The sequence below is a fragment of the Theropithecus gelada genome, chromosome 7b (assembly GCF_003255815.1).
Source record: "Theropithecus gelada isolate Dixy chromosome 7b, Tgel_1.0, whole genome shotgun sequence".
Taxonomy (NCBI): domain Eukaryota; kingdom Metazoa; phylum Chordata; class Mammalia; order Primates; family Cercopithecidae; genus Theropithecus; species Theropithecus gelada.
In genome coordinates, this window is record NC_037675.1 from 9,153,923 (window position 1) to 9,178,632 (window position 24,710).

The following is a 24,710-nucleotide window of genomic DNA, read 5'->3' on the forward strand; positions in this document are numbered from 1 at the left end:
TTTAGGCTAGTTGCTTAACCTCTCTGTTACTCCATTTTCTCATCTGTTAAATAGAAATGATGATGGCACCTCCCTAAAACAAATTGTAGTAAGGATTACATGTAGAGTAACTGTAATATCTGGAAAATATTAATAAGAAAATCAATATTTATTAAGATACTCACATCACTGCCCATGAAACATTTAAAAAACTAGGGGCTTGTTCAGTTCAGAGGGATTAGTCAGTCCTCATTCCAAATGCCAGGTGGATGGATGCAGATGGTCAATGATCGATGCACTAGAAGGTATTGATTTTTTTTTTTTTTTTTTTTTTTTTTGAGATGGAGTTTCATTCTTGTTGCCCAGGCTGGAGTGCAATGGTGCAATCTCAGCTCACCACAACCTCCGCCTCCCCGGTTCAAGTGATTCTCCTGCCTCAGCCTCCTGAGTACCTGGGATTACAGGCATGCACTGCCATGCCCGGCTAATTTTTGTATTTTTAGTAGAGACTGGGTTTACCCATGTTGGTCAGGCTGGTCTTGAACTCCCAACCTCAGGTGATATGCCAGTCTCAGTCTCCCAAAGTGCTTGGATTATAGGCATGAGTCACCGCGCCCAGTCAGGTATTGGATTTTTAATGACCAGTTTCTTATGGCTTCTGAACAGTTTCACTGTTGAAAGCTGGTCTTTCCAGGAAGATGGGCTCTTGTCCACTCTTGCAATCATGTCCTTGCTGGTTTGGCTCCTTCTGAAGTTCCATCTTGAGGTCGTGCCTTAGCCTAGGAGGAGGAGGAGGAGGACATTCTAGACAGAGGCTGCATTTTGTGCAGGCAAACACGAAGTGCCCGTGATGCAGAATGACCTGCAAGGAGTGTGAAATGGCTAGTGCCAAGTGCTAGACGTCAAGGCAGTTGAGCTGGCATGTCTAAGAAAGGGCTCCACATGTCATGATAAGAAAGCTGGACTTTATCCTGTAGAGCAAAGGTTGAAAATTGATGACCCATAGATTTCTGGTTTTTAGTTTTCACTATATTGCCAAAATATGTTTTTAATTTAGTAGATGTATTTGTCAGCTTAGGCTAAATTATCACAGGAAGAAATGGCCTGCAAACTGAGTGGCATTCAACAACATTGAGCTTTCTTTCTTGCTTGTGTTTACATCTGTTGTGGGCTGACTTCAGCCCTGAGACAAAGGCCGAAGGAGGGAGCAAGCTCTGTCTGGGATGTGCATTTGAAGGAATCAAGAGCCAGCCAAAGTGATATAAAGATTATTTTAGACTAAAAACATCTGAATAGACAGAAGCTGCAGAAAGAATCATTATTTAAAGTTAAGCAGAACCTTTTGAAAATTAATCTGCCATTGAACTCCTCCCAAGGATTCTCCTGTTTGAAAAACACAGACCCTTAGTCCCAGGAAGTACGAATTCAGCTGCCATAAACCTCCACTATGGGAAACTTCCAGCCAGCAAGACAACAGACTGCCCATTACATTCGCATCCAAAAAGCCAATGGACTATTCCATTCTCTCCCATGAAAGCCCTAAAACCCCATTTTGGTTGAAATATATCAACATTTTCTTGGGATTCTTCCTTAAGTTTTCCATTACTGGGAGTTCCACTTATGCATGCATGAAAATAATGAAAATAAACCTTGTCTTTTCTCTTGTTAATCTGTCAGCCCTCTGACCATTTCAGACCTAAATTGGTAGAGGAAAATTTTACCTCCCAACAAAATTTGGTAACAAAGGGAAAAGAAGGGTGAGAGAACCATGCATTGGCTCTAGAACTTCTGCTTAGCAATGGCACACATCAATAACTCTACTCACATGTCATTGCCCATAGTATATCATGTGGCCAAGCCCACCACAGTAGCCAATATTTACAACTTGACACTCATGAAAAAGCCAGGATTTCCAGATTTTCTTCAAGAAAAGAAATCAAAATACCAGCAACATGAGGCTCTGTTTCTACACGGCAGCCATTAGCTGGGGCTGGGCTTCAGCCATGCCTTTTAGGCCAAAGTGTGCTTCTTCCTCACCTGCCTCAGTCCCCACCCTCCTGCTCACTCATGTAGGTTACCTGCCCAGCTCAGATAAAGCAAATGAGTTTGTAACCCTGGACCAAGGAGCAGCCACTGGAGAGAGAAAGGAGAAGGTGACTGAACCAGCTCTACTTTCCAGACAGGTTAAGAGTATGAACTTAAGAAAAAGCCCAGGACACAGCCCCGACACTGGGTAGGAAGTTACTGCAATAATCCCTAATCCAGCATGAGAATGTACTTTACAAATACAGAGACAAAACACTCTGCCCACTGTTCTTCACCTGTGGAACGGCCAGCCAGAAGCAGCCTGAGCAATTAAAGCATCCTGGAGTGGGTTGTGGGCAGGGCAGAGAAAAGAAAAGGAAAAAAAGTGACATTAGAAAGTTTGGGTTTAAATATTAGGTTGGTGCAAAAGTAATTGCGGTTTTTGCCATTACCTTTAATGGCAGAAACCGCAATTACTTTTGCACCAACCTAATATTATCTCCCCTCCCCACCCCAACCCACCCCCCTAAAACAAAAATCTGCATGCTTCTCAGTGTCATCCAAAAGAACACCAGGAGAGCTTTATTGGTGATATCAGCTTGCACACGAGGAAGAGAGAGTCTCCAGACCAGAGGTGCGCTCTCTTTGAAGAGGTGAAGGGCAGGTTGGGTTTGACACCTCACGGGGTCCATATTACACAATAGAAGCATACATATTCGGCAGGTTTGGAGGAAAAGCCACAAAAATTTATGAGGGGGGGTGGAGTACAGGCACAAGGGGTTAACAGATACATAACATGCATCCCTTGTTCACTTTGAAGCAGGGTTTCAGCACTAAATTGAAGTAGAATTTGGTTCTTTCTGTCAAAAGCTAAACTATAGGACACAAAGATAGCTTGTGCCTAGCCTCTATCAGAGGGCTGAAACTGGCTTGAGGTCTGCAGTTGCTTACCAGGAAAGAATGTAAGGCCGGTCCTCTGTCCAATCAGAGTTATAACGGTCTAGGTTATGAATCAGAGTTAGGAGGGGTCTGTTAACTCCTGTTGCTAGGAATTTAGCAAGAGTGTGGTTTTTCTTACAGCCATAGGAATGTAGGAAATTGCCGTGCCAGCAGTCCTAAACCCTGGACCCATACATCTAACTTTTGTTTTCTTCACCTTGGAGCCCATTTTAGTGGACAAAGGGACATCTATTTTGGTCTCTCAGATCACACCAGGGAATTGAAGCTGGACCCCAAATGGTACCTCTCTCCAAAGCTAAAGGGGAGGGAGCAATTGTAACCAGTGTGGTTAAAGAGCCAGTTTCCTCTCTGATCCTCTCCCCCACCACCACCCCCACCTGCTGCCCCTTCCTCCTCTAACCCACTATTGACCTAAATTAAGTTTTCAAAGGCTCTGTGCTGATTTTTGCTGAAGAGCATTGAATTCAATAAAACATAATTATTGATTTAATTAAAATAGTTGCTCTGTGAGGAGCAAAGCTTTTTTAATAGCCAGTAAAGATGGAACAGCCCTCATTCATTTCCAGTGTAGCTTCTGAAACAAATTGGGCTGCTTTTTTTAATAGGCCAATTCCAAGTGCAGCTTTGAAATAGATCCTCTAACCATTCATACGCAGTAATTCAACCAGCGAATTAGGTGCCTTTCTCATTAGAGGAGGTGCTATGAGCCTAGAGCCCAGACTATGAGATGAATAATTCATTATCCTTCTTCTGGGGCCCCTCTGTGTTCCTTTCTGCTTCCTTGTACTTACATCTGAAAGGAAACTAGAGCTAGGGACTGTTACACTGTGGGGCTCCACGCCCTCTCTTGATCTCTGTGCAGAGGAGCTGCCCAAGAGACGCATCAGCCTTCCAGGAAGCTAGGACCCTGGATCCTCACCATCCAGCAGAATCAGACACCTCAGGGGCTAAACACTGAGCACTGCAAATAAACAGGAACACAGAGACCAAAGGGAGAGGTTCCACTCCTGGGCACATGGAAGCAGGGTCTTTAAGGGTACAACAAAGCAGGCCCCCTCTCCTGCTCCACCCGCCTTCCACACCTGCCATTACAGGCTAGCAGGCCTCTGCACGGGCCACATGCACATCACTTCTATTAATGAAAGAGAATAATGATGCATCCTTGGAGAAGACATTAATGAGGTGATGACACATTTTTAATTAAATGCCTTATGTAGATTATTAATCCATTCCTCCTGGAAAGATAGTGCCACATTATAAATGTGAGACAAGACAGCATATATCTGAAGGCACACATGGACGCACGCACATGTGCGCGTGGACACACACACACACCCCCACACAGACACCGTTTCCCCAGGTCCTGATGAGGTTCTTCAGCGCCAACTGCAGCCCTGAGACAGAAGCTAAAGCCATCTTTTCTTACAGCCTGAGTGTTCATCTCAAAATCTCTGTTAACTCTGGGCCTTGTTAAAGAAAATAATTATTCAGTAACACTGGTTAAAGCATGGTAAGGAAGACTTTATTCGGGACCATCATGATAGGTACTGGGACCTATCAATGGGGTCCTGCAGTGGGGGAGAGAGATTGGACTCAACTCCAAATATAGCACTGGAGAATGGGAATTTATCACCAAGGAGCAGCGTGGGGTTAGTGAATGAAGAATCCTTAAGAGGAAACATCCTCACGGGTAAGGGGGATTCTGGCTAAAATGACCTCACAGAATTCTGCTGAAGATGGGCCAGGGTGATCGGACATACCCATGGGATGGTAGAGGATGAGGAACTTGATCAGATACCAAGGATGGGGGTTTCTTACCAAACCAACTTAACAGTGTTCTTTGTTGAAACTGGATTTTACAAGGAAATACACAGACGAATTTGGAGAAGGTTCAGGAGCCTGACTAAAGTTTGGTGAAGTGAAGAATCTTGATCAGTCTCAAGCTGGAAAGGAAGTCTTTATGCAAGACAGACCACCATAATGTGCATTTTGCAGTAGAGGAGAGAGATCAGGCTCAACACCAGACACAACAAAGACAAGTGGAGATTTACAGCCAAGATGCAAGGTAAGGGTCCGTGGATGGAAAATTACTAAGAGAAAACATCAAGGCTAGGGAGATTCTTGCTAGAGCAACCCAACAGGATTCTTGCTGAAGGCAGGCCAGGGTGATAAGATATGGAGGGTGGGGACTGGAGAAGTTGACAAGATATCAAGCGGGGAAGATTTTCACCAAACACAGCAGGATTCTTGCTAAAACTGGAGTAAGCAGGCCAAGGACAGAGTCCTCATCAAAAAGAGGACTCGGGCCAGTGGCTCATGCCTGTAAGCTCAACATTTTGGGAGGCCAAGACAGAAGGATTAATTGAGGCTAGAGTTCAAGACCAGCCTTGACAACATAGCAAGGCCCCCTCTCTATAAAAAAATTATCTGGGTGTGGTGGTACACACCTATAGTCCTAGCTGCATGGGAAGCTGAGATGGGAGGATCATTTGAACCCAGGATTTCAAGGCTGCAGTGAGACATGATTGCACCACTGCACTCCATGCTGGGCAACAGAGTAAGACTGTCTCAAAAAAGGGGAAAAAAGGGATTTAGAGGGACTAGGGACTCAGAGGAGCTGATTTAAGTTTGGTCAAAAAGAGTTTTTGTCACCGTCGGGACCTGTGAGCATTCCCTAGACCGCAGCATGCCCATATTCCAACATGAAACCTTGTGGTGGGGGTCAGTGTTCAGCTGATGGCTTTAAGAAGTCACTGGTATGGCTGGGGCAGAGGCATGTGCTTGTAGTCGCAGCTACCAGGGAGGCTGAGGCAAGAGGATGGCTTCAGCCAGGAGTTTGAGGCTGCAGTGAGCTGTCATCAAGCTATTGCACTCCAACCTGGGCAACAAAGGAGACCCTGTCTCAAAAAAAAAAAAAAAAAAAAAGTCAGATCCAAAAGCCTACATTATCTACAGGACTAGATATGAAAGGGAAAAAAAAAAAAGCCACTAGTCACTGGTGTAGAGGTGGCACATGCATGGCAGCCCATGTATAGTCAGGAGGCAGCATTCAACAGACACTGTTAATCTTCATAGCAACTGCCCCTCCCTCTCCTATCCCAGTACCTGTCCTTCATTTCCCCATTGCCTGCAGTAGCTCCTGTATTTTACTAAAACTAGAGGCACCTCCTCCACTGGGCTTCAAGAGTCTAATGATGACCTCCTGGTATCAACACTGATGCCACTAACATTCTCTTCTATTTAAAAAATAAATAAATAAATAAAACAATGATATTTATTACAATAAAATGACCATTTATTAAGTACATATATGCCAGGCATTATCCTAAGTACAGAGTATATATTATCTTTATCAATCCTCACCACAAGCCCTGTGAAGTAGATACTATTACTATCACTATTATCATTATTATACATGCACATATATTGTAGATAAAATAGTACGTTCAAGTTCAGAACATTAATAACTGGCAAAGACAGGATTCTATTCTGGTCTGCTTGGTTTCACCACACTGCTTGCTTGGGACTTTCTAAAACTGAACCTATAATTACTATTCTCACTTTGGAAATGCAGAAATTGAGGCACAGAGAAGTTAAATTGCTCAAGATGCCACAAGAAGAAACTAGAAGATGGAATTTGAACCCAAACCATTGAAATCCAGAGTCCAAGCACACACCCACTGCACCACATTGAGGATAGGCAATCAAGCACTTACATCTCCATCCACACTGCTGGAGAGGACATCAGAGGCCATCTGTTCCCAATTATTTTCTCCATAGAAACAAACAATAGATGTCACATCAGGATCTTGGTAGAGAAACAGGGTGTCATGTTTTTCCTGCAGAGTCATAATGAATCCTAATCAGTATGTTGGGAGCAGGCTTCCATTTTTTTCCATCACCTGAACTTTATTCTGGGATGGCTTCAATGGGCCTCTGCCTTCACCTTTCATTCTAAATCTCCTTGGGAAGCAAAACATTTTCTGCTTTATTTAAGGAGTCACCAATTACCACAGGGAGCAAAGGCGCCAATAACACAAAGGCATATGATGCTCTTCTGCTTTATAAAAGGCAAACTCTCATCCTACTTATACTTAACAGTAAAAGTAACCAACGAGGTGGAAGACGCCTCTTCAAATGTTCTAAAAACATAATTGGAGCCAAAGAAAATATACCAAGACCAAGAGAATGAGACGTTATGGAAACCTTCACCCTAACATCACTGTAGGCTTATGTCAAACATAGAGGTGCTAAACATATAATTATTGTGTATAGGAAACCAATATGCAATGTCATTTCAAGAGCAAGTGTTATTGCTTCCATATAAAGAACTCATGTCAACAACTTTAAAGGATCCCCAGCCTTTCCTCTGTAAGCCAATTTGTCAGTATGTGGGAAAGACACCCTCACGATGATTCTCTATTAGAGTCACAAGATAGTAAAAAAGCATATCCCACAGAGATGGCACTGGAAGCATGTACAATTGACAAGTCCATTGAATCCATGACAGGTGTTTACAAGGTATTTGAAAATGTACTGCACGAAGAATCACTTCATGTTTCACGCAGTCTGCCAGGCCACCGCCTCTAAGGAAGCTTACAAAATTGGTTGTTACCACATTTAGGTACTATATTTAGGATATTAAAAATCAATAAGCCTGCCATTTTCTTTTATAAAAGATTGAGCCATTCCCTGAATTTATTGAACTTTTGCCTCTAAAGGAAATTAAGTGATGTGATGAAGTAATTCCTGTAAAATCAAATTGCATACCTTTTCCTCAGTTGGCCCCTCTCTCTCCTTTTCCTATAGCTTTTTGGACATTTAATAATGTTCATTCTGGAACTTTGGTGGAGGGGGATTTCACAGTTGCTTGGAATTCAGAATGTATCTCAGACAAGAAGCAGACAGGTATGGGGCAGTAGGGTTACAGGCAGGGGCACAGAATTGGATCCCTGAGCCAAGTCTGTCCTCCAGGCTCTTCTGCTGAGAGTGTGAGTTTGCAGGGACCTGAAAAGGATACCCTTGTTCCTGCTCAAGTTCAGAACAATTGGGTAAAAGGCTCAGTCAACAGGCAGGGGAAGATCAAACAACCATTCTTGAGAAATATCGCCACCGGGGCTCATATCTTACAGTTCCTCTTAAAAGCTGTGTAACCTTGGGCAAGCTACTCAATAACTGCACTTCTCAAGGTTATTGTGAGAATGAAACAAGAAAATATCTGTTAACATGCTTTGCACAGTTGAGAGCACACAGTGAGTACTAAACACTTGTTGGCTCCTATTATCTTCTTGCAAACAGAGTCAACAAAAACGCAGTGCAGCTGAACCCAAATCACACATCCAAAAAGTAACATGGATTTTAAAGGGTTTGTGCTCAGAACACAATACCCCAAAGTATGGCCCGTTGCATGCTGAGTACTTTGAACTAAAGAGGATGAGGCCTCAGAAGCAAGGTCTCTCTGACCTTCTCCTGCCTGTTTCTCGCCTCTTTTCTCTCCTCTGAAATGAGCCATAGAAACTAGAACTCTTCTCCCTCAAAGTAAGCCATAAAACCTAGAAAGGTCACTCTCTCCCTTCTCCCTTTTTTCCTGAAGACTCTCATTCCAGAAGGGTCCTTACCCCATATCCAGGAGGAAGGAAGGCTATGCAAAGAGGCCAAGAATCATCTGAATGGACAGGCCTTGTGGTGTGTCTGCCCTCAGTCTATTAGCATTTCATCAAACCCTTTTGTCCAATCACATTTCTACACCACTCTCCATCCTTCATCAAGGCTAAGCATAGAAACTGATCTGTAGGCCTTTATTTCTGAAGGCTCCTGTGTCACATAAAACTTCGATTAAATAAATCTGTCATCTTTTAATTTTGTTAATGTGTCTGTTTTTATAGGAGTGTCAGCTATGACCCTTATGATGGTTGAGGACATTTTCATTCCTACAAAACATTGAAATTCTAATTTAGGAGCACAGAGATAACTATACCCCTTGTGAAGTCAAGGAAAAGAAAACAGAAAAAGAAAAATACAACTTGAATCCATAATTGTTTTATGATGCTAATTTCACTTTTATAGACATGTTGGAGTGCTCTTTTTCAGAGTCTGGTATTGATTGTTCCTGTATTGTTAACTCATAACCAGACCATATTTGCACACATAAACTTTAAGACAGATAATAAAGAAGAGAGACACTCTCACATATGTCTCATGTCTCCTGGTTGAGTGGAATACTTAAACACTTAAGAGGTTTGTGAAGTTATGTGACCAGACATTAAAAATGGATTGTGGTGATTTGGAGGTGGCTGAGCTTCAGTTAAACTACTCTGCACTGATCAGATCACATCTGAACTATCCTAACAAGTTCTAGGGCCATTGTAAGAGTGTTATTATCAAACTGGAGTTTCTCCAGGTAAGTGAGCCCATCGTAAAATGCAAATGTATAGCCATAGCCCACGAGAAATGATGCAGGGGTTGGGGACCTTCACCTGGAGAAAGAATTCTCAGAGGGTAGGGATTTGGGATAATTAAAAAGTTGCCACATGCAAGGTAGATTTTGTATTTTTGTTCTGTGACCCAGAAATAGGACATATATAGGAAGAAAAAAACCAGATGGCTTGGTGTACTAGAAAGCATGTGAGCTCCAAAGTTAGAATGTCTGAGGTTGAATGCTGTTTCCACCATGGTTTTTTTTGTTTGTTTGTTTGTTTTTGTATTTTTTTCGAAATGGAGTCTGGCCTTGTTGCCCAGGCTAGAGTGTGGAGTGCAGTGGTGTGATCCTGGCTCACTGAAACATCTACCTCCTGGGTTCGGGCAATTCTTTTGCCTCAGTCTCCCGAGTAGCTGGGATTACAGGCACCTGCCACCACACCTGGCTAATTTTTGTATTTTTAGTAGAGACAGAGTTTTATCATGTTGGCCAGGCTGATCTGGAACTCCTGACCTCATGATCCACTTGCCTCGGCCTCCCAAAGTGCTAGGATTACAGGCGTAAGCCACTGCACCTGGCCTGTTTTCACCATTTTTAAGTGAAATGTTCTGAATTCAAATTGTTTCCCAAGGTCAGACAGGTGACAGAAATGTGTAGAGTAATTCATTAAAAGGATAAAGAATGATGTTAGCAATGGCACGATGAAGAACACTAAAGTCATGTGCTATGGTTTGAATGTCCCCTCTAAAACTCATGTTGGAGTTTCATTGCCATTGTAACTGTATCAAGAGGTGGGGACAACTGAGAAGTGTTTGGGTCATGAGGGTTCTGCCTTCATGAGTCGATTTGTGCCATTAGAAAAAGGGTTTGCAAGAGTGGATTCACTCCTTCCTCCTCCCACCATGTGAGAATGCAGCAGGAAGTCCTCGCCAGATGTTAGCACCTTGATCTTGGACTTCCCAGCCTCTAAAACTATGAGAAATAAATTTCGTTGTTTTTTTTTTTTAATATAAATTACCCAGTCTCAGGTGTTCTCATATAGCAGCACAAAATGGACTAAGACATCATCCCAATTCAATTTTGGGGTTTTGTTTTGTTTTGTTTTGAGGTGGAGTCTTGCACTGTTGCCTGGGCTGGAATGCAATGGCACAATATCCACTCTCTGCAACCTCCACCTCCCTGGTTAAAGTGATTCTCCCACCTCAGCCTCCTGAGTAGCTGGGATTACAGGTGCCTACCACCATGCCTGGCTAATTTTTTATATTTTCAGTAGAGATGGGGTTTCACTATGTTGGCCAGGCTGGTCTCGAACTCCTCACCTCGTGATCCACTCGCCTTGGCCTCTCAAAGTGCTGGGATTACAGGCATGAGCCACAGTGCCCGGCCTCAATTTTTTAAAAGATGTATTAGACACTCACACAAAAAATGATCTGTGGGTGAGTCTGGTTTATAAACCTCTAATGGCAATTCCTTAAGTAATCTTGGGAAAGTTGCTTTTAGTCTTTTATGTTCATGGAGTTGCTCTTCTGTAAAATGGGAATATTAATAAGATTTGCTTTAGCAAGATGTGATGGTACCCAGGAGAAATAAGATATAAAGAAATGCTTTGTAAAGAATAAAGAGCTACATAAATGTTAGATATTTTTAAGAACTTTCTAATTATTAGAAATCTCAGAAAAGGAGTTTGGGAATTACAGAAGGTAGAGAGCATTCTCTGTCTCATGAGGGTTTTGGGGGGGTTGGCAATTCAGTTGTGAAAATGATTCACATATTGAATGGGATTAATCTGTGGGACAGACTAAGGTTCTGAAATTTTCTTGCAAGAAATTTGTAGGAGGGTATTCTCAAAATCAGCACCTGTAAGGAGTGAGGAGGCAGGCAGCATCTGTGAGGCATGAGGGAAGAAGCTGTGCAAAGCAAGGAGTTGAGTTGCGACAGATGAGGACACTGACATTGCAACAAATGCCTCAGCCCGTGCCACAGACAGCTCTGGAGCGGGGAGGACCCTGCAGAGTTGTTCCAATGGGATTGTTACCAAACTAAACCGGGTCCATTTGTCCACATGTGATGGAAAGTCAAATACTTGTTTGCAGTGAGAAAGGTTTATTGCATGTCAACTGACAAAGAGACAGGAGAAAATACTCAAATCTGTTTCCTGAGCTGGGGGCTGGGGCAAGTTGTTTGTGACTGAGTCTTGCTCTGTCACCCAGGCTGGAGTGCAGTGGTGCAATCTCCGCCTCCCGGGTTCAAGCAATTCTCCTGCCTCAGCCTACTGAGTAACTGGGATTACAGGCACGTGCCACCATGTCCAGATAATTTGTGTATTTCTAATAGAGACGGAGTTTTACCATGTTGCCCAGGCTGGTCTCGAACTCCTGACCTCAGGTGATCCTCCCACCTCAGCCTCCCAAAGTGCTGGGATTACAGGCATGAGCCACCACATCCAACCAGGGGCAGGTTTTATAAGCATACAGTAATGAGTCTTCATCTGATTGGAACTTGCAATGAGGTGATACCAGAAAGCACTATCTGACTGGTTCCTGCCATGGGGCGATGCCAGGGCTCAATCTGATTGGATCCTGGATCCTGCCGTGTGGTGTCCACTTCTTAATTCAGTCCCTATTCCTCAGGCTAAGCATTTAGGTTCTGCTTCTGGTTGCATGCTTGGACCATTGAAGCATGCTTAGGTTATGTGACCTTCAACCTAGGGGGTCTATGGCAATGACAAAATGACTCACAACTTCGTTACATAAAAGTTGAATCAGATTGGTCTGGTGCAGTTACAAGACAAGAAGGCTGGGCTTTTGTATCTCTACATGGACAGGTCATTGGTGACAGCCTGCCTCAGGGAGGGAGTGTAACCTCAGACAGAGGGCAGCAGGACTCAGCTATCAGTCACCAGTAGCCCATAGCCCTGGCAGCAGGGGAATGCAATCCTCTCTCCTGAATGAAGAGGCTGATGGGGTACCATGGTACCACAGCATCATCACCATAGGTTGGATAACCTTAACAATACTTGCAAGAGAAATAATGATGAAATGAATAATTTAAGGAATTATCACTTACTGACTACCCTCTATATACCAAATTCTATGCTAACTCCTCTCATACATTATTTCATTTTCTCACATTAACCCTAAAAGATAGTTATTCCTATCTCTAAATTACCCATAAGAAATTTGAGAGTCAGAAAGGTTAAGACATTTATTCAAAACTTCCACAGCTGGTTAATAACAGATTTAGGATTTGATAAAGGTCCATCAGGCTGGATGCAGTGGCTCACACCTGTAATCTCAACACTTTGGGAGGCTGAGGTGAGCAGATCACTTGAGGTCAGGAGTTCGAGACCAGCCTGGTCAACATGATGAAACCCTGTCTCTACTAACAATACAAAAATTAGCCAGATATGGTGGTACATACCTGTAATTCCAGTTACTCAGGAGGCTGAGGCAGGCGAATTGCTTGAGCCCGGGAGGCGGAGGTTGCAGTGAGCTGAGATCGCACCACCACACTCCAACCTGAGTGACAGAGAGACTTCATCTGAAAAAAAAAAAAAGAAAAAGAAAAAGGTCCATCAGACCCCAAAGCCTGGGCTACTAGCCTTCAGGAATGATCATGTGATTTTCCATAGATGATTCCTGACATCCCCACTCTGCTGGGAAGGACTCACGTCCCCTGTTTCCCAGATGAGGAATCACCCAGAAATCTCAGGTCATTACGAAACATGATCAAGATTTGATTCAAACCCAGGTATGAATGACTCCAAAATCCACGTGCTTCCCCAAAAGCCAAGCCACACTGCCTCTTCTAAAAGACACTTATCACTCAAAAAACCAACTTTCAGACCCCAGAAGACAACATACAGTGAGGGCCTGGTGTTACCCTAATGGCCCACAGTGGGCGGTGAGTAGAGCAAGAAAAATCATTGCAGGTTACATGAGTTCCTGTGGTTCAGACTGTCAAGAAACCCTGGTTGAGAGGATTGAAGAAACTCAAGAGAACAATAAGGGGCACTCTATTCTCAAATTTTCTGAGGAGTTAAAGCAAGCCCAAGGCTACAAGCAACTAGAATTTGTCTTCCATTTATCATCATCACTGCCTCTGAGCAATTGCCTAAGTTAGGCAGGGGGCGGGTGGGTGCGTGGTGAGGACTAAAACCTCTCACCCCTTCATCACAACAGAATCCTGCATATTAAGAAATGTATTGCCGGGCGCAGTGGCTCACTCCTGTAATCCCAGCACTTTGGGAGGCCGAGGCGGGTGGATCATGAGGTCAGGAGATCGAGACCATCCTGGCTAACACGGCGAAACCTCGTCTCTACTAAAAATACAAAAAATTAGCCGAGTGTGGTGGCGGGTGCCTGTAGTCCCAGCTACTCAGGAGGCTGAGGCAGGAGAATGGCGTGAACCTGGGAGGTGGAGCTTGCAGTGAGCCGAGATCGCGCCACTGCACTCCAGCCTAGGTGACAGAGCAAGACTCTGTCTCAAAAAAACAAAAAGAAATGTATTGACCTCCCAAGACCTGGATCTCTAAATTCGAACGTGACAATTGCCAGGCCCATTCCTTACCTGTGTTATCACAGCTCTCCGTGGGAATTCACACAGCTCAAGTTCACCTGCAACTTAGGTTGTCCATGAGATAAACCTAAAATATGAATCACTGAGGCTGCCAGGAGAAGGTAGAGCATGCAGAGATTACAGCTCATTTTACATCAGCCCTGAAAGGGCTTTCAAAATCTTCAGGCCAGATGACATACAAAATCTGAGTAGGTGGTGCCCCCTTTATCCCTCATTGCCTGCTGCCTCCACCTTGGCCTATTATGATTTTGGTGAAGAAGCATCAATTTTAGAGGATAGTGACCATAGTCTCAATACTGCCTCAGCTGTATGAACTTGGACATGTTTCTTAACTTCGCTGGTTCTAGTTTTTCACATCTGTAAAGGAGAATAACAAAAGCAATATTTGCAAAAGTGCCGAGTAAAGTGGGCTGGTTTGTAGTACACATTGAAAACAAAACAAAATAAACATGAGTTCTCTTCTCTTTAACCCTCCTCCCTCTTCATTTTCCTCAAATAAAATCTAGGTACACACACACACACACACACACATACACACATACACACGAGACATTTCAACACCTATCAAGCTAAAGCATAGAGAATGTATATTATCCAAGCCATATTCTTACATCAAGCAGCCCTTTCCAATCTTAGTTAAAGCCCTAGGAACTTTTCATTTTATTTCCTTAAATATCTACCAGGCATCTATTAGATGATAGGCCCCAGAATGCAAACATAAAAAAAGGTATCAGCCCAGTCCTCAAGGTGCTCACACAAGAGCCAATACTTATGCTCCTGTCCCTTTCAGTCATTTGACGGAACTCAGAATGTGTCAAAGCCTTCTATGCACCTCCCCAGGGTGCTATATATGCTCATCATTTTTACTATTAATTGAAACCAAGCTAATTTGATTTTTAAAATTTTGTTCTTCCTATCTATCCAGTATTTGCATATCCAAAAGAACCACATTGTCATGGCTGCCGAAGGAGTGTAGCAAAGGCAGTTGTTAATGGCTCTGTTGAAAAAGTCTCTCTGGGGATTGAATTCAGTACTTTAGCAGGCATGTAGGGAACTGGATCTACACCCCCACTTGTGGGAAAGAACAGAGATCTGTGTTTTGTCCTAGAAGGACCTTCCACGTTTAGTCTGGCTGAAACAGAATTCAATCATTACCCCAACCACAGATCCTACTGAGAATTTGAGGAAATTATGTTCCCATGGCCCCTAAATGAGGGAAAACCAATTAAAGCACAATTCATTATTGCATTCTAAATATGGGCCAAATCAAGTCCCCTGAAACCTATTAACCTATTAACTACATGTACTGGAAGTTTGCTATGTTCTTCAGGAAAGTTAGTCTATACTGAAAGTTCAGTGGACAAGGGAGACAAACAAGGATCATATTAAGAGTCCTGTAAGTAGAAAAGGGTCTGTGAGTTCTGAGAGACAGAGAAAGAGGCAAATAAAAGCAAATTATTAGATATTCATGCATGAGCCTGACTATCAGAAAACAAGGTAAAAGAAGGAAAAAGAGAAGATAAAAAGAAAATGGAGAGAGATAAAGGGAAAATGGTGAAGAGGTATCTATTGAGTTCCTGCTATATGTCAGGCATTGTCCTACTGCTTTACACACATAGGTGATCTCATCTCTATTATTATGCCCATTTTACAGAAAACTGAGCCCATGAAAATTAAATAATTCCTCAATGTCACATAAACTAGAAAATAGCTGGGGTCCACAGTTTCGATTTGACCATTTAGGGGCAGAGCTCATTAAGGTAGTTTTTGTAGACCTTGCTGGACCTTTAGTTTGTTTGTCACGTGGGGTTGATCCTTAGCATGTCAGCTGCTTTATGCCCACCCCATCTCAACTGTTCTTTAGAACCAGTAGAAGATGAAAGAATCTTCTTTGGGATTCATCAGTTCAAAGAAGAATGGGATTGTCAGATTGTCCACTAAAGGAACTGAACTGTCTGGCCCCAGAGGTTGAACCTCAGGATGCAGCCAGGCATGGCCATAGACTTACTGCAAGAAGGGCCAGACTAGAAGGCACCTGAAATTTGGCCTCCAGTTGGGATTTTTCCATTTAACAAATAAGCATAGAGCTATGTTAGACAGGTTAGACAGGTTCTAGGTGCTGGTGTACAGGGCTGTCTGAGAACACAGTGCCCTCATTGAACATACAACTCAGTGGAAGTAGATGATAATACAACTAAAGTGAGTACTAAGTGCTACGAAGAAAATAGAGCAACATAAGGTGCTAGACAGTAACTGGTGGGGTCTGGAGTCGGAGATCACAGATACTTGGGGGGAAAGATTCTGGGAAGAGAGAACAGAAAATGTAAAGAGGAAATCTGCATGGTGCAAAGAAAACCCAGAAAGCTGGTGTGCTTGGGCATCATGAATAAGAAGGAGAGTGTTTGGACACGAATTTGAGGCTCTGTCTAGCTCTCCAAACCGACTATGTGAACACTAAACTTACTTCCTCTGGACACACAACTAAACTATGTTTTCCAGTCTCCCTTGCAGACAAGAACTCTCACTATAGAGTGCATGTGATGATCACTATCACTGGAGAATGAAAAAGTACTATGGGAGCACAAAAGGCATAATCACAGTCTCTGGGAGCACAAGGAAGTCTTCATAAAGGAGGTGACATGTAACTGAGGCCTTGAAGGATACACAGGGGTTTTCTAGGTGGAGCCACATTTCAAATGCTCAAGAGCCGCATAGGAGAAGGAAAAGCAAGGCAATTCAGATAGAGGAAACGGCTCACACAGTGGATCAGAGCTGTATACCCTTTAAGCATCAGGGAGTCATGAAGAACTGCATCATTTATATAGTTAATATTTCATCTCCATGATGATGCTGTAAGCTCCTAGAAAGCAAGGGATACCTTCGATTTATTTTGTATCCCTCAGATTCCGTGCACATGGTAGGAAGGAAGAATAGAAAGAGTGAGGGAGGAAAGGAAAGAGGGACAGATGGAGGGAGGAAGGGCATATAGTACACATGGGTACAAGTCATACAGTCATCCTTAGTTACCTAGGGCTGGACTCACTGCTGAGAGAGAACATTCAGGGTTCATTTGAGTTTTATTTACCTTGTGTCTGTGTTCATTTCACACCATCTGACAGCTGTTTTAGGCCATTTCACTCGCTGTTGGAAGCATGATCAGGCCTGAAATGCAGGTTGTAAATAGTGTACATTACATAGTAAAGCTGGATTTAGTAGGTAGTATGTTTTATTAATGTTACAACATTTATTGTGTATTTTAAGTTGTTATTGATTTTTATTAAAAGGGGCATTTTTATTACAAGTACATGATGCCAGGAAAATAAAACCCTCCCCTCTCCAAAGCAAATTTGGGGTAATTTGCTGTTAAGTGATCATGAAAAACCCAGCTAGATTTGGCTAGCTCAGATTATGCTTCCCCAGTGATAGCTCGTCTATGCACTTCTGCATGAAGGGTTGGAATGGAAAACGGATAGCGTCCTCACCTGGACCAGAGTGGATGCCAAGGAAACAGAGAGGATTTCTGATACTTCAGTTCATTTTTAACTATAAAACTAATGAAAACATAACTCCAGCTGCAAGTCAGCTAAGATGTGAAGGACACGAGAAACAGTATTTGGATACTGTAATTTTATTTCTTCTCCACCAAGTCTGTACCTACGTGAACAGCCCAAACCTGAGATTTGGGCTGTGGGACTTCCTGCTACTATCATCATTGTCTTCAAAACTGTCATTTGGCATATCAGTACTCTTACTGCCAATTTCTCCCCCATCATTTTCCTGGGTCCACAGAATCTTTCCTTGTATTTTGGAGATTTTAAAGAGCATTCTTCACTGTCCACCACGGTAGCTGCTAGTCACATGTGGCTATTTATGTTTAAATACAAATTTTTTAATTAAAAAGTCAGTGCTTTGATTGCTCTAGCCACATTTCAAATGCTCAAGAGCCGCATAGATCTAATGGCTACCATATTGGACGATGCAGATATACAACATTTCTATCACCACAGAAAGTCCTATTGGAGAGTCTTGCTCTACATTAGAGGCCCCTCCAAGACCATAGAAATGTATGCCTATCTTGCTCGCATGAAATGTTCTGCATCCTCCCATTTTTCTCCTTTCCCATGGCCACACAGTCTTGTTTGGTTGGTTGGTTGTTTTAGAGATGGGGTTTTACTCTGTTGCCCAGCCTGGAATGTGGAAGCACATTCATAGCTCACTGCAATCTCAAACTCCTGTTTTCAAGCATTCCCCCTGCCTCAGCTTCCCAAGTAGCTAGGATTACAGGTACACACGACAGCACCCAGCTCCCTACAGTCCATTTCTTTCTTTTTTTCTTTTTTTTCCAGACAGAGTTTCACTCTTGTTGCCCAGCCTGGAGTGCAATGGCGCAATCTCGGCTCACTGCAACCTCCACCTCCCAGGTTCAAGCAATTCTCCTGCCTCAGCCTCCCGAGTAGCAGGGATTACAGGCATGCACCACCACACCCAGCTAATTTTGTCTTTTTAGTAGAGACAGGGTTTCTCCATGTTGGTCAGGTGGGTCTCGAACTCCCAACCTCAAGTGATCTGCCTGCCTCGGCCTCCCAAAGCACTAGGATTATAGGCATGAGCCACGTCTCTCAGCAGTCCATTTCTTTAACTTGTCCTCTTGGCCTCGTGTTTGAGTTCCTCTGGCCTCTTCCCCTAACTCTGTCCACTTCCAGCTTTCAGCTTATAACCTCTAACGCTAATCCCATTCCTGCCTGCATTTGCCAACACTCTCCTTCACACTCATTCATTCATTCAAGATGTATTGAATAGCAAATAAGTGTGTGGCACTTGCTTGCTAACTTCCTAGGGATACAAAAGCAAAGGCCCCATCTCTTATCCTTAAAGGCATCACAATCAAGCAGAGAGCACAAATGATAACCCTTAGTTGTTGAATAAGAATTCAGAAGGCAAATCATGTTATTTTCCTGCTTCAATATCTTCAGTAGATCACTATTTCCCAAAGTAAATTTTTTTTAATGCTGTAAATTATTTAATCTATTTACACACTTTCAGGGACTAATCTTTTGCACACTTCATGTACGAAGAATAGAAAAATGTATGTGATATATTTCCCTTTTTCTTAGGAATGCTATCACTTCTTCTAAACCCTTATAAATGGAAACTTCTGATAAATGTATTTACCCCCTTATAATCAATTGGATGCCAAGACATAACTTGAAAGGAAGAGGCATGAGAGTCTTCCCAGGGAGGGCTGCGGGCAGTAGGAAAAACCAATGCTTAGGCCACTCCCAAAAGTAGTTTGTGTAAGTTGAGCCCCAGAGGGCATGTTGGGCTATGAGTCTCTTCCATTAGTTTATACTCCCTTGACCTACCTTCACTCAATTGCCAGAACACATCTACATACAACTATGCTGCAAGGCCACATCTGGGCAGAGAGGATGGAGAAGTTCACCCAAGCCCATTCAGGCCAACAAATGAAAGCCCTTTAAGTTTCCTGCTATGGTGATGGTGGTTGTTGTTACTGTTATCTATCTCTGTGTGGGCACTTCGTCTACTTGGCATTCTAGAAAGATGAGCATAGAGATGAAGTAGTTGCCCTCCAGATGAAAACAATCTCAACAAAGCCAGGCTCCCTTGGCTCCAGCCCCACTCACCAATCTCCAGTACTGTCCACCCTAGGAGGATCAACCACTCCCTATCCTTCCCCAGTCCATAGGGAGCAATATCTGGAAATAACCTGCTGGGAAGCCTCTATACCTCAAGCTCCCTGAACAGAAGGTGGGAAGCCTAGCACCTCACCTGGTTCTTGTCCAGACCATCTCTCTGTGGATTGTGCTTCCATTATCCCTTGCATCAACTCAGATGCAGCTATTCTACATCCACATTATATCCGGAATTACAGCCACCTAGAAGTCTTTTCCCTGCCACTTGTCCCATGTTTAGAATGCCCAGAAGACTGAAGCCAGCTAGCAATGGATTGTGGCAGAAGGAAACTGTATAGTGGCTAAGAACATCCCCTCTGAAACCAAGTGGCTTGGCCTTGGATCATGAGTCCACTCTTCCCTGACTGTGAAACCTTGGGCAAGTTAGTGCCCCTCCTTTCCAATTTTCAATTTTCCCATCAGTAAAGTGTGACACTTATAGTACCTAGTCCACAAGGCTGTTGGGAGGATTCAGTGAGATAAACCCCCTAATAATCCACACACTCAGCACACTGTCTGCCTCCTGTGTACTAGTAATTGTTAACTACTCATTTCATTCAACTAGCACTCCTCACTCTGTTGGACTTGGTAATACGGATAGCCAGGGCCTGGAGGACAAGTACCTTCTGTCTCTTTAGTTCCCCTCAATTTCTCCCTTCCCCAGGGGGGGAGGTAGAAGGACCATTTCACCACTACAAGAAAGAAATGAAAGTCCTTAAGACCTCAGTAGATCTGAAGGAGCAGATTGGGTGAGAAGCAGTAGACTGGGGGCAGGGAGCTCCCTATTTACAATAATCACTTAAGCTTGAAGGTCTCACTCTCATCCCAAAACAGAATCTTAGCAGTTTCTTCATGGCAAAACTTGAGGGGCAGTACTTCTAAAACCAGGACCTTTCCTTGAATGAGCATTATCGTTATTCTATTATCACACTGAGGGACCTAAAGAGCTATGGCTCCTCAGGGATGCCAAGGAAGCCCAGGGTTGAAGGAAGTCACCTCTCCCAAGCAGACAGCTCTTCTCTGCAACTTAAAGTTTGGGTATCTCATAGGCATCACAGCATAGAATAGCTAAATAATGCTGTGTCAAGAGCACGACATCTTCATACCTGTGATCTGTCCCTGTCATTTACCCTACACACTACTCTTAAAGTGAGTTGAAAGCTCCCAGTTGGCCAGAGTCAAAACCTGAAACCCTTCCCTGGAAAACAAATTATTCCCCAGTAACTAGTGAGAACAGAATAACTTTGCATGGAAGTTGGTCCAGAAAGGCCAGAGACCAAGAGTGGTAGGAAGTCCTAGAGAAGTCCTAAGTGTAGCTAGCCAAGAATAGCTAGCCAAGCCGTGCATTTGATGTGGGGGTCTCTACTTTATCACACTCAGCTCTTCAGATTCCACTGTCCTCCAAGTTGCTTTATCGCCATGACAATTGGACTCAAGTGATGTCCCACTGCCCCCCTCTGAGCTGGTAATGACCTTGTTCAAAAGATAACCCTGATGTAATGGACACAGAAAGGAGTTAGCATCTGGAGACTTGACTTGAGGTTAAAGCCTGCAAGGGACACAGAAAGGAGTTAGCATCTGGAGGCTTGACTTGAGGTTAAAGCCCAAATCCCTTAGTGTTCATCCAAGGACATGCCCCAGTGATAGGACCGCAGCCTACCTTTCTAGGTACGTTTCTCCCAGCGACCTCTGCTCCAGCCTCCCTTCTCTCTGGGCTGCAGGGATATCACATCATGCTTTTCCAGAACTCTGTATTTGTGCACATGAGACCCCAGTGCTAGAATCCTCCTCCTCCTCCTTTTGGAGAACTCCATCTCCCTTCAAGGCTCAGTAAAACGTTCATAAAGGAAGTGGACCCTTCCCAGGAAAACACTCATAAGACAGGTAATTTTCGAGTGCTCGAGGATTTCCTGAGTTCATCTGTGGATCAATTACAAATTCCTCCTCTTATTTTTTCAATCTCTTGCTGTCACTAACATTTATGCCAGACAGAGAATTCCGGATAACTGGATCTCCTCCAAGGCAAATATGCCTCAAATACTGGTGGTGGTGGTGGTGAAGGGAAGGGGCAAGCAGCCAGATGATTTCGGCTCTAGGTGAGACAGGAAGTTTCTCCTTGACCAAATGCCCTTAGATAGTTCTTTCCTGACACTAGAAACCCTCCACTTGGGTCCTGTTTCTTCTCTTCCTCTGTGAGACATTTCCCTGGCCACCCAGACTGATGGAAAACTGCGTGTGTCCATGGGTGGCTGAGACAGCTGTCTGGAGAAGGGCAAGAGGAGCTGTTTAACTCCCTCGTGCCCGCTTACTTGTAGGTTTAAAAAGTTTTGGAAACGGTGGAGGGCTGCACAGAAGTTTAACGACTCCATTGATGGAGATTGTGAATGGCTTTGGTGATGGCTGCATCCCTGTATTCCCTTAGGGCTCTGAAGCAATGGTCAGTCATCTAATCTAGGCTCTGTAGACCACACACCAGACACTCCCTGTGCCCTGTCCAGGAATGTGCCCTCCCCACTGGGATGCAAGTTTCATCCCCTTCTGGCTCCAGGCCCGGGAGACTGACTCATACACAATCCATCTTTTAGGGTACCTAGACTATTGCCATTAAAAGTAATGACCAAACAGCAATTACTTTTGGACCAATCTAATACTAGAAAGAGGGAAGGGACAAGTGGAGGCTGAGAAACCCTGTCTATACCCCATCTGGACCACCCTTCCACCAGGGCCTGGCTCCTGACTGCATACCGAGATGAACACTGGAGCTCATACTCAAAAGGAAAGAAGGGATTTGCTCTCTTGTTTCAAATGTGTTGCTGATTGTGTTTATTGGCCTATTAATTATCTGTGTCTTTTAACAGTCTCAGTCCTGGAAAAAATAAAGATGCAGACAATGATTCCAATGTGACTTTTCAGGGTGATGGAAATTACAAAGTTGTCCAGCCCTAGAGAGCATCAGGCAGTGTAACAAGGTTCTAATGTAAAGCACAGAGCAATTAGCAGGAAAATTTACCTTCCTGTCTTAAAAGCATTTTTATTACTTAATCAATCACAAGCAATTTCTAAACAAGGCTTGGGTTTTACAAGGAACCATAAATCTCTCCCATTTGCTTCCAGAAGAAAGAGCAGGAAAAACAGACATAGCATCCCAGAAGGGACACTTTATCAATTAAAACAAAAATTGAACCCAAGTCACACAGGAAACAAAAGTGGGCAGGAGGTAACCACAGGGTCACAGAAGATACAGAGAAGAAAGATTCGTTGGAGGCAGGGGACTGGTCCTGACCACGGGTCCAAGTTCAATCCCACAGATAGAGCAAGAAAGAACAAGAAACACAACCTGAAAAAAAGCCCCCAGAGGCAGCCAACAGATTTTCCTCGTTTTATTTCATGGCCAAGGGCTTCCAAGCTATAGCCTTTCTCTGGGCCTCAGTTTCCTCTGTTTTTTGTTTGTTTTTTTGTTTTGGTTTGGTTTTGGATTTGGATTTTTGTTGTTATATTTGAGATGGTGTCTCACTCTGTTGCCCAGGCTGGACTGCAGTGGCGCAATCTCTGCTCACTGCAACCTCCACCTCCCAGGCTCAAGCAATTTTCATGCCTGAGCCTCCTGAGTAACCGGGACTACAGGCATGCACCGCCATGCCCAGCGTATTTTTTGTATTTTTTTGTAGAGACGGGGTTTCACCATGTGGCCCAGGCTGGTCTCAAACTCCTGACCTCACGCAATCCACCCACCTCAGCCCCCCAAAGTCCTGAGACTACTTTACTTTTGAGAGAATTTAGACTGGATAAAATCCAAATGGTTCTTAACCCTGACAGCATATGAGAATCACCAGGGGAATGTCTTAAAAATGCCATTGCCAGGTTCCTTCCCAGACCAGTTAAACCAGACTTTCTAGGGCTGAATGGTCTTCAATCTCGTCTAGCCTCAGCTCAAACATCCAAGCAGAGAATCTTTATTTTGAAAATTAAATGCTTAAATTCCTCGCTGCAGTGAGCTCAGCAATTAATGATACAGACATTAAGCTTGCATCCACACATTCATTCTTCCCTTTAGTCAACCAACTTTTCCTGAGTTCTTCTATGTACCCCATCCTGGGCTAGACCCATGGACATGTGTCTCAAAAGGCTCAGGATGCTTCCATAAGAAATGTACCATCAGCTCTCCTTTAGACCAGAGAAAGAGTTTCTGGAGGCCTCAGTGAACAGGTGCAGAGGTAGGGAAATGCTATCCACAAATGGTCAACACCTATCAGCTCTGTTGGTTTATTACTTCCAGGTTCTCAAAGCCCATCTGAAGAGTATTGTGGAATAATTTTTCCATCACAGAACTGTACTGGGCACATGCTAGGCAGAGAGGGGCAACCAGGACCTAGCTCTTGTACAAATGCTGCAGAGAACAGTTAAGTGTGACAGCCAGAAAAAGAACCCTATTGAAGTGATGATGGATGCACCTTGGACATTTCTTCCGGCCCATGATGGACCCATACTTTTAAGGGAGGGGTGACTTTAGTTAATACTTAAAGCAGTGACATCTGGGTCCCTCCAGAGAGGCAGCCTGCAGCAAAAACTGATTTGGCCCAGCCCTCCCCCGGCCCAAAGTCAACTTGCTTTCTTCAGTCAAGTAAAGATTGACATACACTTCCCAAATTTTGACCCAACGTATTCGGGACTGATGTTTTTATTTTTCCCCCCTAATTTTACGTAAGTCCTCAGATTTAGAAGAAAAACAGATTTTCTTCTCTTGGTCATATGGAATTAAAATCAAATTCAAATGCTCTCATCTATGTAAAGTTTCCCTTTCTTCTGAATTCTTCTAGTGTTTCTGTAACTCTTTTGTGACCTATATCTCACCTTGACCTTAATTATAATGTTTGTTCCACGGCATTCTTTCTGCTAGACTAGTGATTGTCTGGTGCAGCAGAAACAATAAGCTTTTTGAGTTACATGGATCAAATCCCAGCTCCAGTCCTTATGTGGCTGTGTGGCTTTGACAAAATTATTTGACCTTTCTGAGCTCTAGTTCCTAACCTGTGAAGGGAAGATAAGACGACCTACTC